The sequence below is a fragment of the Dicentrarchus labrax genome, unplaced genomic scaffold, assembly GCF_905237075.1.
Source record: "Dicentrarchus labrax unplaced genomic scaffold, dlabrax2021, whole genome shotgun sequence".
Lineage (NCBI taxonomy): Eukaryota > Metazoa > Chordata > Actinopteri > Moronidae > Dicentrarchus > Dicentrarchus labrax.
The window spans coordinates 7,506,199-7,521,653 of NW_026136719.1; positions in this window are offsets into that span (position 1 = coordinate 7,506,199).

Sequence of the window (15,455 nt, forward strand, 5' to 3'; positions counted from 1 at the left end):
GGGACAACATTTTTGAATTTGGTACGGACACACAACTGTTATATTGCTGTGCTCAAAGCCACTCAGTCCATTGACAAAAAGAGTAATTATACAGTACCTTTTAACTCAGCCAGTCTTAGTTTGTCTTTTAACTGTTCCAACAATCACAAATCACAAAATAAACCGTTTATTCACCGACTTACATACTAAAACACTGTGTCTGTACACATTGTTTCTCCCCACTCACTCTCGATCTCTCCATCTATTTTCACACCTAAATCGCTTTTACAAAAAGGTGTACCTCTGTAAGGTTCGTTCCGTAATGTTCACTGGATGTACATTTCGCAGCCAGTTTCACAGAACTTCAAATTCAACATCTGTTAAAAAATGCTCCATAAACATCACCATAAACGTCACCATAAACTAGTAGTAGTATTAATATTACGCCAAAGCCTCATGATTATAACACTCCAAAAACCACAAGCAATCAGTTTACAATGCAAGCTCTGACAAGCCAATTGTTAAATACTTGCTTACCAGAAACCACTGGACAGAATTAATGACTAGCTGTTGAAAACGCCGTAAACCTGAAAACCCAGATACTCTCCTAATAAGTTGGTGGGAACCAAAACTTAGCTAAAAGGACGGCAACTATTGGGCTTAGATTTGTCAGGTTGCCAAAAACACGAGTCCGATGGGATGCCCATGACGCTTCATGTCTACTAGATGCATAAACAGACAATGATTTGCTAACATGTTATCCATAACATAAATCAGATGATACATCAAAGCTGGAAGTTTGTTTTGAAGTTGCTCTGCCCCCTACTGGTTCAAAGCCTTACATTTTACCCAAAGCACTACTTTAATCAGTCACTTCTGATTGGTGTGAGTGGTAAAATGTAATTAAGATAATGATAACCTGTTAAAATAGAGTCTGTGTAGCAGACACACAACTTTCCATCTAAGTCTAACATTGTTTTATCAAGTTATCAAAGTGGTTCCATCCAATTTTGAAAATTTCCTGCCAGTAATTTGATCTGAAAAATTAATTTGGAGGAACAAACACAAGTTCAGTTCAGTGGATTAATTAACTTTGATGTGACATAGAGAAACTCCACTGTACTCACTTGTTAGTAATGATTAAACATTAAACAATGATTTGCAAGTAAAGTCACATGTTACACTTGTTGGTAACTAGCTTAAGTGAATGTATACCCATTAATGTAGGTTTCAAGACTATAAAATAAATTGTATGTTCAAATGTACACAATTGATGTTAACTAAGTATCACTATTGTATTGAAGAAACATTCATTGTAATTCAGTGCACATCAAACACTGAATTGCTGAGTATAGTAATTAAAGCACACTGACAAAGATGAAGGATGAAGGATTTAAAGGGGATAAATATCTGTTTGCCAGCAGGTAACAAAACAAAACAAAATGAGGACCAAGGGTAAGAGCTGCTGCTGGTTCAGACTGACATTGAGACTTTAGCCTCTCTTTCAGGTTTAATTTACTAAGCGGCAAGCAACATAATCTAATCTAGATAGCTTGCTAAATTAAGCTTAGTAAGACATATAAATCAAGTGGCTGTAGCTGATGTGAGCTGTAGCCATACAAACAAAAGGGTTCTTGCCACGGTTTGTGCTGCTACAGGTTATACAGTGTAAGGAAAATGAATGGTCTACTTACTTTTGCTCATGTCCTCTGCAAGAAATAATAGTTTGATGTCTGCCAAATACCAATGTGAATCAGCCTCCTCAGCAAACTTATCAGACCAGCAGCAGCACTTTGCTCAGGGCCGTCTTCTTCCCTTAATCCGTTTGCTCAGGCCTCACTTTGTTTTCTTGCCTGCTCTGACTTTGCTGATAGAGATGTAAAGGACTTCAATCCACTTCCCTAGAAAACCCCCGTCTGCACCCCAAATACAATTATTTTGGTCTAAACTGTAGATACGTATATGCAGTTTCAAGTCAGCGGTCAAAAAGAAGTGTGTCTTTTACTCTTGAAGTTGTATTTTCACAAGCCCAAACTTTATATTGTACAATTGTGCACAACAAGCTTAAAAAGTCCTTGGTTTTCATTTATGTGCAACTTTATATGTTTGATTCTAGAGTAGGTTTAATAAGTTATTAAGTGTACCAAATTGCATTGCAAAACATATGATAGTTGCAAATATATAAAATATATATAAATATATATTTGAGCATTAATGTTACATTTATAATAATAAAGTGCTTGTCCTACTCTCTTTTTAAATATTAATTTACATGTTTGAAAATATTTACCATATTTACCATGACAGATGATGTGCCAAAGTGAGCAATGGTTAAGAAAAAATATGACTATGGTCCTCAAGGTAGCTGCGTGTCATAACAGAAAGATACAAGTTAGTCTCTATAACTCATATAGCTGTTAATGCTGTTAATTGCCATTATTCTAAATTAAAACATATTTATTGTTTTTCTATATTACTGAAGTATTGTGTGGGAATAAGAAAGCAGCAGCCAATGACTAATGTTAACTCTAAAATGTTATATTGGCAAGAGCCATAGTATATGTCATGTTTTAGGGTCATGTGGAAGGAACCATTCAATCAGAGTGTATTCATTTTACTTGTTGTATTTTTAACTTGAACTATCAAAAGACTTTTTGAGTGAGTCTGCCAATAATTCACTTTGTTTTATCTAGAGAAAATCACATGTATCATTAAAGTTTATCCTCTTGGGGTCATAAATGTTCTCACTTGCATGCACAGTTAATATTGTTGTACATCGTGGGGCACCAAAACATTCAGATTTCTCCTTTGGGGACCATTATTATCCACAACAAATTTAATGGAAATTCTGTTGTTTTGGGGGTAGTTAGTCATTTCCTATTATTTTAGTCACCAGTAGTATTTCAATATACAGGAAAAATAGGTTCTGTGCAAATTGTCAATAGGTCTGTTTTAGTATAATGCACACTGTAATATTTTTAGTACAGTGCAACTGGATTTCAGATGTCTTGTCATGAATCTACCATCAATGGACCGCCATTAAACTTTTAAATACTTGAAGAGAAGCTCAGAACTAAAACTCCACAACATTGGTGTGATGATCCATGAACAATAACTACATATTTATGAATATTTTTATCAGTACACTGCATTTATACAGTAGAATTTTATATTTTAATTTAGTAGTCTTTGGGGAGATGTGTGCACGTCTGTCTTCAAACATGTGGAGTTCATTATAATTTTGGCTTTGAGAACACAGCTTTGACTCTAGCTTTGGTCTCCTCAGCAGAGGCCCTTTTCCCAAGGGCTCTGAACAGATCCTCAAACGGATGGATTGGACAGGAAAGATCATCAATAAAGATTCTGATTTTATATTACCTTTTATGTGCAAATGTGTACCCATATGTGCCTTTAATTTTAATTCCATGTAAGCTATCTCTCCTTTCTTTAAGAGCAAATCAGAAGAGTCTGAACATACACGAGAGAAAGGATATGTGACACAGATTATGAGGCAGACTTATCATTGATTGATAATAATTCCTCTAAATCCTAATTTCCAAGCGACAACCGGGCCCAGACGACCCAAAGTCATAAATTATGTTGATCCTGCAGACTTCAGAACAGGAAATGAATTTCATTCTGAATCTCCATCCTCAGACTGAATGTTAAGTCCGCAACACTCATTTCTACAAAGAAATACCATGATACTGACAGAAGGAGAACCAGACACTGTTCCTCATAAGCACATCAGTGAAGAAATGTGTTAATCTCATAAAATGTTGATGTTAGTAAAAGCATGGATTAAATTAGCTGGTGTTAAATATAAATCTGACAGGCTAAATAGGCCTATATCAGCCACTTTATCAAGAGCCCCTATAGGCAAAGTTATGATGTTGAATTGCCCTTGAAAGTGAAAAATATGCCTAACCTGACAAAGATTAAATGGATTACGATCATAAATTCATGTAATGCATCCTCTCACATTCTTCATGTTACATGCAAGTGTAGTCGGGACTACAGCTATAAATGTACTAATACATCTCTGAAGAGTCATGCTGACATTTTACATGGTATTAGTGTTAAGATGTGATACATGCAAATCTTAAGTATTTTAGTCCTGAACAGAGTCCCTTTTAATTAGCTACTGTAACTGCAAACCAACTTTAAACCAAACGGTACAACTTAAGGTGAGAGCTTTTTTGGAGAGGTTATATGATAAGCATAGTCAACCATAATCCTCAAAAACAGTTGGGTGTAGATGCTGCAAATGGAGGATTACAGTATATTTATTTAAATGTAATGCAATGCAATGCAACATCAAACAGAGCGTCCAAATTATACATTTATGCACTCTGTCAAGTTCATAAACATGTATGGTCGGGACTACTGTACGCAGGGTTTTAGAAATATTAAGGTCCAAAAACTGGACTTGCTAGGTGGTTGGTGGGATGCGGAACATCAAAGTAAAGTTGGTTTTAGGCGAATTATTTCACAGCTTTTATTTACCCCTTCACAAAATGGAAGGCGTCCCACGGCTCCTATAGATATAAACAGCTCTTTCCAAGGTAACAAAGAGATAACAATTATTATACACCTATATTCAGGTGATTATTAACTAATGAAATACCTATGGATATTATACTTTATTATATATTTCTGCCAGTTGATTCTCCTAAATGATTCTTGGCTACATTCACATTTGAAACCACAGAGGAACCTGACTGTAGATCTAACTACTGATATACTCATCAGCATGCTGAGTAAATACACATAGCATTGCACAGTAAGATAGAGTTATGTATTATTCAACCACTTCTTGCCAACTCTTCTCTTATTTTCCAAGTTGAACAATTGACTACTTTCCTTTTTTGGGTGTTTTTCTATCTTGCTAGAAAATAAAAGAAAATACGGTGGTTGGTGTTGATTAATTGGTATTGATTTGAAAAAGAAAGTGTGAGTTAGAGCCTCGACTGTAATATTATGTAACATAGCTTCAGTACATCCAAGAGAGTCACTTAATGGTTATCTGTGTGTGTGTGTGTGTGTGTGTGTGTGTGTGTGTGTGTGTGTGTGTGTGTGCGTGTGGGTGTGTGTGCGTATGCGTGCGCACGTGTGGGTGTGTGTGTGCGTGTGTCTTATGGTACATTTGTGCAAATAATCAAATTATCTGCATAGTATGTGGGCCCTTGGGTTTGCAAGTAACACAGTCAGTGTTCTGTCTGTTTGTAGCAAAAAGTTATTAATTTTGACCAATTTCCTGTTGTTGTCTGGATCTTCAACTGTAGTATTTATGACTATTTATATTCATGAGTATGCAAAAGATGATATTTCCAAAAACCGAAGAAAAAGTAAAGGGAAAGATTTTGGTCCACCAAGCCGAAAAACATATTTAGTTTTTGACCACTTGGGAGTTAGCAGAAACAACAAAACACAAATCATATAACCTTTTACTCCAATAACCAAGTTGATGTTAGCTAACAGTTGTTAATTTGCACATCATGGGGCAACATTATCCTTCATCTGCAGTTGTGTTTCTGGCCATTTGGTGAATGTAAGTTCAATATTGACTTTATCTCTTTTTAATATTGTGTTTGGTCTCCACTAACTCCAGAGAAAGATATCTGGCTCTTTAAATGCTCCACTATGTTCACCAGTTAGTCAGTAACTGTCTGTTTGCCCTCTCTGGGCACTACTCTCAGGTAGTGTGTGGGTTCTTACTGCTATTTTACAGACAGCATCTGCCTGCTGCATGTGTAATTGACGCTGATGCAGTGCGGGTTAACCAAAAGACAGAATTTTCTAGCTGTTAAACCAAAAGAATGAGTTGAAAAATGTAGAGCTGAGGGGAACTGCAGATTTTTGTGATAATTCTCTGCTGGTTTGTCACCGTGATGCACCCCTTTCATAAACACAGTCATTTGATCCGTTATATTTAAAGAGGTACTCTATACTTGAACCTGTTTTTTGAGCTGTAAGCTAAATCATATGACTGTACTGTGATCAAACACATCAATGCTGGTGTTAATATTGACGTTCTCATCTAATTGATGGAAATCAGCATTTCATGGATTGAAAATGTCTCAACATGTCATCGACTGTTTGAAATCATCCTGAACCTTGCAAGGCCAATGGTCCATTTTGGGACATTTGTATGAAAACATATATGTAATATATATAAAATTATGATTAGAGATGGGCGGCCAATTTTCCCCATCCTCTAAATTGAGTGCTGTGAATGTGCTTCTAATGACTGTAAAGACTGGTTAGCTCTGACTACCAGCTTGCTGTTCCTGCTACATTGCTGTGGCCAGTCTGTCAGTCATTCTGGTCTGTGTCAAGGCTACGCCACCTTCGCAGGTATCTGTATTTTTAAATTTGCTGAGAGGGAGGGAGCTAGCATAATTGTGGGTTGCACTTTAACTAGTGGATGGACAGAAAATTAAGTCTTTTAGGAGAAATTAATTATTAATCTTCAAGTTTTAGACTTTTGGTGGAACAAAACCAATCAACTCCACCTTGGAAACCTCTGACATTTTATACATTAAGCTTCAGTAAATCAGATAAATAATACAGGTTCACCAGTATTAAAACTAATTGTTTTGCATGTGGACACATGCATACTTATACAGTACAAGCTGCACCCAGACATGCAACAGACAGCTAGAGGGTTTGAACCCAGACCCTTCCTTGTATCAGGCACCACCCGTGTATCTACTGTACACTGTAGAGTAAATCAACTTGGCTATATCCTCGCTGCATAAACTACCATCTCAAAATGAGGTATTGGATTTATTAACCAAGTCCATTGTATGAGCCCTGGGATTCCTCCTCCTGACTCATTTAGCTTCCCGGGCATGTGCGTCATTCACCTCCCCCTCATCGCCTCCCCCAATTGGAGCACACGGTTCTGTCATGCAAACTACTTTTTGCCAAATCAAATTTGAATGGATTGGAGGGATGACAACCATTTCCAGTGAATGGATTTGCAAGCGACTTAGTTCCTTCTTGGCACACATCCCTTCTTCAAGAAGCAGCCATAAGACAGAGTGCCTATACAGCTGCCACTGCACATCTCTGCTATCACAGTTGAAATATTTCGTATTCCTGCAGTGCATTTCATACATAACATGATTGGATACATCTAGTGGAGAACTGGCAGACTTGCTTCTAATCTAGTTACTTCCACATCTGGATTAAATGAAATACGAGCCAAGTAGATGTAAGATGATGCATTGTTTTATACATATTTTATTATCAAAACAGAGCCATGTTTATCTGACATCTGAGGAATGGAGGTTGTTTTCTTGGGTGAAATGATTAGATGGGTACATTATTGCATTAGTCCCCACTATGAACCTCAAAGGTAAAATGGTTTATCCTAGATACAATCAAGAGCTGCAGTGTGAGTGATTTAACAACTCCTCTTCTCAAACAGTTTATAGAAAGTGGGCTGTGATTGCTTTGGAAGTCAGAGCTTTTCAGACAGTCAGCCAGTACTGTCCAGTTCACGGCTGGTGCTTGTAGGTTTGAGCGAGATGACAGCTTCACTATTGTTCTGCAGCACAACATGACAGCAATATGTTAGCCCAGCTTTGCTGTCACATTTAGATCCCATAAGCATGTGGCTGCCCCACAGCTTTCATCTTGTTTCTGGTTGTCCCTACTGCATCCCTTAGATTCTTGTTAATTGTAGCTGTTGGAGGTGCCCTACAAATGGTTGGCTGCATGGGAACATGATGATTTTTTGATGCCCTCTGCTGGTGCCTTGTTGTTGCTAATTGATGCTTGTGGAGTATTATTATTAATGGTGTGATTTAGTATTTCAACGTAGTTAAGCGATTAAAATGAATTCAAAAAACAATTGAGGACACAAGTTTAGGGTCTTTAAGTCACATATATATCTTTCAATCATGGTGAATGTATCTAACAAAATTCTAATTTCATTCACGAACGTAAATTCATTGGAAAACTTTGAAAACGTAATTATGAATAATAGGTCTAATGCTAGAGTGACATAAGGAAACAAAACGTTTATATTGTTAATTGTCACAAGGGGCATTGCATCCATGAACAGAAGAGACAAATATTTTTAAGATCTTTTGTAATTATGTTTGTTCATTTTATTCAGCAGTCATAACAAAGCTGAAACTGAACTCTGTAGTGCCGTTGCCATAGAGCTGCCGCCTCAGCAGAGTGGCATCATGAGGCAAATTAGGCAGTCTTCACTCATTTAAAGGTGTGTATTATCAAACTTTGTTTAGAGAGAATCATTTGATACTTGATTTGCATAAGTTGTCAGACATTAAACTTTGTTGTTCCGCCTTTTATTAGAGACTGGTGGATAAAAAAAAATATGACCACAATGTATTTATTGTTATGTCCATTGTGAGGGTAAATTATGTGTCTCTTTTTTGGATTAGATAACACCTGAAGTAACCGCAGGTGACATCAGTTCACTCTCATTTCAGCCACAACACCCTATCTGCTCAGGATTTGTTTTGCAATGGGGATTTGTCAAACCAGTAGGTGGTGACTGGAACATTGTTCATGTTGTGCATTTACAGATAAACAACACATAATATAACACAACAGCTGGGCAAGTAAGACATCTATCAGTATCCATGGTGATGGATGTTTTCTGTTTATGGGCGACATTGCCATCTCACAGCTGACCTTTTCTGTTATATATTCTCCTCTAATATATAACAGCACTGAAAAAATTATTCAGTCCCTCAGTTTGTTGACCAATTAGTGATAACAATGATCCTAAACACTTAATTTAAAGCTGCAATGATAAATATTTTCTATATGAAAAATAGATCAAATGGTGTTGATGTGAAAGGTGTTGCTCGTCATGATGAACCCAGGAGAATTGTCTCTTGACTCTGCAGTTCCCCTCAGCTCTACATAGCTTTTCAGCTCTTTCAGCTCATTGTCTTGCTTTTAAGGCCCCCACCTTTACTGTTTTGGTTCACTCTCACCACTCTCATAAACCCAATTTCCAGCTGTGAGCTACCTACCGAGCACCAATGAATGACAGTCAAAGGCAGCGGCTATAGCTGGTGAACATAGTGGATCATTTAGCTTATACAGAGACAGACATTTGTTGCCAATGTTGCTTCATGTCTGCTGGATGTGTAACTAGGCAACAGCTTGCAGATTCACATTGCAGATTCACATTCACCAACATTAGGTTATGTCAGTGTTGTGTAGGTTAATTGAAGTTGCTTCTCTACAACTCTTCTCTGATTTATACTTTTGTAAATTGAATTTTTGCTTTGGACAACACCAACCATTTCAATGTCACATTGGTCACTGGGTAAGTATGATAGGCATTTTATTTTATTTTTTTCTGACATGTTATAGACATAAAACAGTTGTTCATTACAGACTCAAGGATCTTCCTCAGGTGTGAGTCTAACTATAGTTTGTATTGAAGGGAGAATGGAGATGGATTGGTTTGGGTAATGGTCATCAAGTGCATTTTTTAAAAAATCTATTCCAGAATTTAAAAAAGGACAAAGAGAACAGGGCTGGAGGAGGGTGCTTGCTCTCAGACCATCAAATCCCAATCACAGACTGATTTCAATAATGGGGGGGATCACACTTGCTAACTAAATGCTGCACAAAAAAATCTCAAACAAAAACCTGTGCTATGACAAAACAGAGACGTTTCGGTGCTGTATCTTCATTAACTCGTCTGAACCTCAGTGTGGGTAATTAATGAAAATACTAAAGTAACATTTTCACAATAGAGATGACTAAGACAGCCAGACAAAGTAGAGACCCAGTACAAAGGAGTGTGGGGGTGAGGGACATGTCTGTATAACACCTTTAATAAAAGGAAGTAAAGGCTCTATTCCTTACACATTCATACAGTTTTCACAGATTTATACCCAATCTCTTACATAATTTCCATTGTATAGAGAGAGAACATCTCCACCTCTGAGTTATACGTGTGAAAAAAAAATACATGTCTCACTTACTTCAACATGCACAATTGAAACACTGTCAGCCACAGATTATAGCTGGTACTTGCAGTTTTATAATGTACTTTGAGATTGTTTGTAGCTTGCAAAACCACAAATGTGCCATGGGACTGCAGAGAGGCTGCATTTGCTATAACATTGACTCCTTGCCATTTTAGTTGCAAATATATGCTAATCTTGTTGAGACATAATATTTGTGTAATTTCTGCTCAAAAGAAAATGTCCGCTTTGTTGTATTTTGGATAGCATTGTTTGCCCTACTTTCCTCCACACCAACTTGGCATGCTGAAGCACCCACTCAGCACTAGCCCACAGTGTCTGGCAGAGACATGTGTCTAGTTCACATTTCTGTGAGCATCCCTGCCAGTTGTGCTTTCTAGGGCCACAGTCAAACACAGAGGGATGGGGCCCTCACTATCCAAGCTCACACTAAGATCTGGAGTGTGATCTGCTCTTTGTCTACAGGGAGCAGATCACACTCCACACATGTTTTTTAAACTCTTGAATTAATGAGCATGCAGCAGGATTCATCATTAGGGCTAGTTTGAGTCAAGTGTTTTATAATAGCACTGATCGCTTGAGACCAACTGTACAAGGAACATAGGCGACATTTCTGTGTAACTTGGCAAGTGATTGTGGAATCATGGAACGCACATGCTTACATATTCTACAGCAGCTACAGTGCAAATAAAAAATAGATGGCTTTCAGATCTGAGATTTCCTTGGAGCTCTCTGGTGAAAAGGAAGCTGGTTAGAGGCTCTGGCTTCCTGCTGGTGGGACTGACCAACTCTGCTTCAATGTTAGGGTTTTGAATGAACATCATTGCCAGATATTATACCTTAAGATGAATTTTCAAATGCATCACTGTCATAGCAGCCTCCAAAGACGGGCAGACACAATTTAAACAGCAAGCAATATGGAGATGAGTATCTTATTTCCCACAGAAGGTGAATGATAAAACAGATTCATGAGCTCACAAAACCTAAAGGTCTGCAGCCTCGCTGGAATAACACAAGACCAGGCTGAGTGCAACAAACGCCTGCAAAGCTGAGGTAATAATTTAGACGTGCTGCCAGAAGACAGGTCTTACTGAGCTCTTAGGAAACCATGACGGCACCTCATCCGTCATCTGTCATCCTCCCTTCAGCCCATCTCCTGGGCCCGGCTGGAGAGCATCCCCCGTCTCTCCTTCCCCACATAGACAGACACATACACCCTCAAATATGATGGATGAGGGGAGCGGGCACACAAGCCTTACTCTTTCAACAGAGCATGACTCCATTTACACCTACAACATTACCAGTGAGCACTGTCTGACTGGTAGACCACAGTGTTGTCCTTATCCTGACCAGTTTTAAGAACAAATGCAGACAAATGTAGGGCACACTTAGCTCCATTTTTAACTCTTGTTCTGTGGCTCTAATCTCAAAGCGGGTGTCAAAGTGGAGAGAGCTGGTGCCATTAAGAAGGGGAAACACGTATTAGCATATTAAAATGTTCCTTCCGGCATGAGAATAAAAAAGTTAAAAATAGTGAGTCACAGTGAGATCTGCATCACAGTTATTTGACTCTAATCTGTCATGAAATCATTTTTGGAAGTGTATAGCCTAGACTGAGTGTAATACTCTTTAATTCAGTTGAGTTTAGGCCAATGACTGTCAAAAATGTTTTGGATCTTTTTTCTTTGAACAAGAAAGTGATAACAGCCTGTATTTTGGCACTTCGTAGTATTTAAAACTACTTAATGTCCTCAGCACTGTCAAACTCAGACGTCATGAATCATTCCCTCCTTTTTAACTAACTTTAATTATTTTTAGTGCAGCCGACAGCTGTTTTGATTTTGCTCTCTTGAAAAGCCATGAGATACACAGTGTTTTCACTTCTTTTTTTTTTTTTTACAGTAAGTCACCTTGTTTGGATTTGCTTTCAAGAAAATGTGCATTACAAATTTTTTTTACAGTTTCTGAGATGGCACATCTGTCAAAACCTGTTTCGTATTTAATATGTTTGCTTTAGTCTTCATTTTTGTGAAACTAGCAGATTTCACAGGAAGTGATAATATGACCAAAAGTAAGTCTAACAAGAGTTGTAGAGTGATGTTAATTACTGTACACAAGTTATATTAACGTTATATACTATGTATTACATTACATTATTAACATAAAAAAATTGCAATAGAACAATAAAAATACACACTTTTAAATGTTTTTTAAATTTTAAAAATCACAATAACAGTTTGTATGCAATGCTATAGAACTAAATCCCGGGACTTTCTTATGTGCATAGATGAAATGATGATGAAAAATGATGTGTCGCTTCAGTCTAAGAACAAACTGGTTGGTGGTTTGAGAGATTAAATGCCACAACAAAACAACTTATTTTCCTGTCCAGTGTGTAACATTTAGGAGGATTTATTGGCAGAAATGGAACATAATATTTACAGTTATGTTCAGGCAGCTTTTATGAATTCAAACAAGTTTTCATACCTAAATTACAAAATAGGTCACTTATAAGTTTTTGTGTGAAATCGCTCATATAATGATCTTTGAGTGCTATGGTAAAATTGAGGTTAGGCAACAAAAATACTTGTTTACCATTAGGGAAAGATTGTGGTCATGGCTAAAGTTACGTCATGGTTTAAAGAAACCAGTTTTGACTGCTGGCATGAAATGGTATGTGAACAGCGTCCTCCCTAAGATAATTTGCGACAATACACATACTTCCACCCATGCTACTGAGAGAGGACAGTCATTACTCGCACAACCCTATGAGGTAGGTTTCAGGACAACCAATGTCATAACTTTTTGTGGTGTGGACAGTCTAGTCTCTGAATAGCAGTCCATCTACTGACCACAGGCTAAACAATTGGAATAATCACTTAATAATTATAAGGGAAAGAAAATGGCAACCATCCACATTTTACATTAGTGGCATCTCATCACGTCCTGAGAACATAAAAATGCTGTCAAATCTTCAACAGCAAGCACTACTGGAGAAAACAAGCTGAAGACAACAACACACACAAACTTCATCAAATCTTTGCATACACATTAATCTGCATCCAAGTCAAGACCATTCTCAGTCAAGTATTTTTCATCACCACAGGTTTTCCACTGACTGAGGGAAGCCAAAGGGAAAGGAGAAGCCTTCTTTGTAGGCTGTGACATGTTACTGAATCAGTATAATTACATTTTTTAAGGGGTCAAGAGCCAACAAGGTTCAGAACCACTGCTATTGCTTATTGAATATATCAATACTGTGGATTTAGAATCAGTTGATAAATAACTGATACACAGCCATGACTAAGACTGAGTCAAAACCCAGCTGGCTCACTACCAAGACAAGATTTAAATATTAAATTGAGATTATAAGTGAGAGAAGACCTCTGCAACCTTTAAGTCTTCATTCAGATATGTTAGTTTAATGTGCTGTGACGGGATGGAAGAATGTAAGGCGGTGCAGTTATGGCAGGTATTTTAGCTAAGTAAGCTGTACAATGTATGCCTATATAAAAACTCTTATTTACAGATGTGAATAATTTCAGCCACATAATAATAACTGAGGCATTAAGGTGCGATAAAAGGGATTAAAACATAATTTTCCTTTAGTTGTAGATCTGCAAATCCACAGTAATATATAGTTTTATATACACAAGATATGCCAGTCCATAGTAATAACCTGACTGATTAGGTCCTCTGAGTTAATGTGTGTACACTTAACTTCCTCCCCCCTCTTTAACATGATATCATAATCCATCCCATGCTTCCTAATAATCCACTGTGCATATTTGTGTTACCTCCTCAGTGAGTTAAACTAATTCTCCCAGTTTGCCCTTAGCAATTTGGAGCTAAGGTTATTTACTTTGAAAATCTTTCATGTCAGGAATACACAGAGGTTAGGTATAAAACCAGCTTGGTTTCTAACCTCTATGTCTCACATAACACAGACTCCATCAATTAAATAAACAAAACAAAACAAAACAACAACAAAAAAATATGTTAAAATTAACATAATGGCAGCTAGTTTTTTTAGGCAGGGGTGGTTTTCTTACAGCAATTCTTAAAAATCGTATTTTGTCATACATTTTCTTGCCACAGATTTGATCAATTTCCTTTGCAAATACTATTGCTTCTCTGTTTATTTAGATATTTTTTTCTTTATGTTTCTTTCTTTATTTATTTTTTGCTGATCCTGCTCCTATCGATTGGCTGCACTCTGTTGCAGCTGGGAGAGATGGGTAGGTGGTGCGTGGGCGTTTTATGATCCGTCCTCATCCTGTAAAGTGCTTAACGACAATCAATCTTAACTCCCCTCCTTAGGAGATAACGTCAACCATGAGGTTGGTATTGATTTGTGAAGAGGCCTCCAGGTGGTCTTTACTCATTCCACAAACCTCACCTACCCACCGACAGAGAAAAAATACTGATTTAGAAGGAATCGAGTAACCCAGGAGCCATAACCTCTATTAATCAAATTAGTTGGCTGGTGAATGGAGGAGTTAGATTAGTTGGTTACATAATGAATTGTGCTGCCTGTCTGATTGTCACATAGATTTATGCTCCAGTCACCATTTTGTAGGTGAGTATATCCTTCTTCTGACATCTGAATTAGGCTCCTGTATGGCTGCACAGCCTGGATTATGCCACAAAAGACTGTAACATCAGATCCTGTGTATTGATTTATACAACCACCTGATCATATCTGTTGTCCATCAGCCATTTTATAGGATTTCAGAAGAGAGAAAATGGTCTTGTTAAGGTGACAATTTTATTGTCAAAAGAACTTTTTTCTCTCTCTAAACATTGATTTTAACTACAAGTGTGTCTGGCATTCAGAGAGATTTTTGCTGACAGATAAGATTCAAAATGTAGTATACGAGTACTTAGAGATCAATGTTTCAAAAGACTGGCTCGGGTTGTAAGAGGCATTGCTACAAATGGAAGGTCACTGCTTTGGTCCTTTATGACACCCACTGTCCATTCTGATCAAGAAAGACATTGAACTGCCACTGTAGGAGAACCGCCGGTATTTTAACCAGAAGCTCCATCTATACTGTGATAGATACACGTGTTCATCCACCTCGAATGAATGTGGAAATTTCCTTCTTACACTTGGGTGGTATGGGATATCAGAATTTTATAAACCCTGAATTGAAAGAAAAAAATCCGACCTGCCACACTAAAATCTTATATACACATCTTCTAATCATTCAGTACATCACTAATCATCACCCTAATTATTTTAACCCTTGAGAGCATCTCAGTGTAAAGTTGTTTTATGCATAGGATGGCACACTACACATCAAATATGACAGTATGCATGTAATGAGCTGACTTTGTAATTTCCCACCGTTGCATGGGCTGAACACACAAGGAAGCATCATAACTCACTGGGTTGTAGTTTGCTTTATTGTGACACGCCACAGCGTTTTTGGCAAAATAACAGGATACATTAAATGTCCCTTAACTCCAGTTCCTGTGCACTCC